The 2,671-nt window shown below is 40.8% G+C and overlaps 1 pseudogene; it reads right to left on the reverse strand.

The window, feature by feature from the left end:
* Nucleotides 1-324: 324 nt before the first annotated feature.
* On the reverse strand, nt 325-1,269 carry LOC138996107 (gamma-sarcoglycan pseudogene; annotated as a pseudogene).
* Nucleotides 1,270-2,671: the final 1,402 nt, after the last annotated feature.

Consider the following 2,671-nt stretch of genomic DNA (forward strand, 5'->3'; position numbering starts at 1 on the left):
TGGGGAGTTAGATATCCATATTGATCATGAATTAGTTACACACAGCAGTTCAATGTTTTATTGTAAATTGACAGGTACAAGAAAGAAAATTAAAAGTCACATGGTTCGATGCAAATCTACCTAGTGGAATAAAGAAATTCTTTTGATATTTCTTTGACTTTTGTGTCTAACATCTACACATCATTCATCTGAATATTTTCATTGGTACGTTTTTCTGAGTTCCTTTTGAAAGTGTGTCCTTCTACTTCTTAGCCGCCATCTCAGTTTTCCAGGATGTCAAGTTGTTCTAAGTGTGAAGGCTTGAGGTCACTACTTTAAAGTTTCCTACAACAAGGCAGGTGCTCCATGGAAGACGTGAGTGGTTTTGAGACAGATGTGACTGTTTTTGTGGCACGTGGTACCTGTGCCATCCACAGATGGGTAAAGCTTCCTATCCGGACACACACAAATTCCATAGAGTCTTTGTGAGTTGCCAGCAGGACCCTGAGTCACCTCAGGGTGAACCAACTGGGAAAAGCACATAGACTCAGCATCAAGCACAAGGATTCCATCACTACCATAAAAAATTATGTCCATTTGAGAAAAGGCCTTGATTTTCCCAGCATGAGCTTACAGATGAACACCCTTTCCAATCTCAGCTCTGGAAGTAGGTCTGCCCTTACAAGGGGTGTCTCCACTGACTGTCCAAAAAGAGCCCCTTCAGGCCCAGTTACTTGAAGTCTGTCTGTATCAACACAACTTCGCTGTCATCAAGAGTGGACAGTGGCTTGCCTTCCTTGGAATTGGTCGGAAAGTGTTGACTCCGGACTTTTACCTTTTGGGGACCCACTTTTAATCTGCCTGTGACCTCTCATTGAGAGTTGTGAGCATTTAGGGTCACATTCTGAGTAGACTGTTAGAAGCAGGGATGAGTCCACTCTGGAGTGTATTCCTTTGGCATACAATAATAGGAATAAAAATTCTGACTCCTCTTCCAGGCAAAGCCCATCTTTTGTAACAAGCAAGTGACCCCTTCCTGTTGGGGAAAATCACATCTCTTTAAGAACCCACATCATAGGAGCAAAATTCTCAAGGAGAACGAGGAGCAAAAGAAGAACAAATATGCAGAGGCTGTGCTTTCTCCAGCCATAAATGAGAATTTTGTAGACTTACTGGTCCTCTGGCCTCTCTTTCTATGTGGTGCCTTCCATGGTTGTAGTGCACAGTTCACATACCATCTGCTATGTCTCGGGGTCTGGAGCCACAAACAGCCACTGCATTTCCCTCCATTCCAGATGGTTGGCCACTGTCTTCTCTCCAGAAAGCGTGGGCCTTGCCCTCTCCTCCTTCCTCAGCGACCACAGCAACACCTTCGCTCCTGGAATGGGGTGCAGTTTCCCCAAGCAACAGGCCACATCCCCACCAGGACTCCAGGTGCCACTTTTTGGTTCTACAATTCAGAGAAGAAAACTAAATCTCTCCCTGAGCATTTATTTTCATATATAATTATTTCCATCAAGCAGCCCTACAATAAAGGAAACAAAACATGAAAAGTGCCTAATTCTTTATGTGTTCCTGACTCTTAAGAGGTGCTCCATACATATTAAGAAGCCTTATTATTCCAGAGGCAGGGCGGGGTATTTGTTGGGGAAGGGAGTTTGAAGCCTTTCTTCTTGTTTGAATTCAATCATTATCTCTACCACTTTCTTTATGCATGACCTTGGACAAGGTACTTAACCTCCCTGTTCTTCAGTTTCCTCCTCTATAAAATAGGGACAACAAAAGAACAGGATTCAAATAATGTTTTTTGAGCATCATATTAGTTTACACATGTAAAGCATAGAGAATAATAAATACTAGTCGTTATTATATCAAATTTGCTACATAAATTTCTTCAGTGGGAATGTCATTCTTCGAATATGCCCAGTCTTACATATTCCTTGCATTTTTGTCACATGTGGGTCAATAGAACTGGTAACACTCCAAATCAAGCATCTTCTTTCAGCCTAGGTGTCCAAGGTGGAACATCCTGTGTATTTTCTCACGCCCTGGTGGCATTTATACCATCCCTAATGCATCACTTTTGGGCACCTAGACTTTTCTTACTCTTTTTGTTCTCCTGTATTGTGATTATTTTCAAGGAAGCATATATCTCACCATTGATTTCTAGTATGGAGCCTGGCATATTCATCATTTATGAATAAATGAACAAATGAATGAATGAATGGATTCTGAAGAATCAAATGAGTGTCATAGAGATTAAGTACCCTTGTTATAACCCTACCAGAAGTCATTCCCTTTTACAGATCAGTTCAGCGCTCCAGACTTATCTTCCCTTTTATTTCAAAATCTTTTATTCCCTAGTCCTTCTGAGGTCTTTCCCTTCAGTTCTTCTTTAGAACAGAGCTTCCTCCAAAATGTAGATTTCAGGTGAGCTGAATTACTGATCTCCCTGAACTTCACCCTTTGATAAGATAAAGCCCAAGGAATTACAGCTCCTGGAGAGTTAACATTTGTCAACAAGCAGCCCTTCTGTTTAATTCAGGATGTTATACAAATATTATCACAGTTTTTCTTTTTCTATGATGTAAAAAGAAGTTAAGAGTATTATGTCAATGTGACACATCGGGGTGAATGCCAAATCTTTGCCTCATTTTTTTTCCATGTTGACATCAGTTTAATCATTCTAGAA

This window comes from Myotis yumanensis, unplaced genomic scaffold (assembly GCF_028538775.1).
Source record: "Myotis yumanensis isolate MYYU_CA2020_CCGP unplaced genomic scaffold, mMyoYum1.0.hap1 SCAF_17, whole genome shotgun sequence".
NCBI classification, from domain to species: Eukaryota; Metazoa; Chordata; class Mammalia; order Chiroptera; family Vespertilionidae; genus Myotis; species Myotis yumanensis.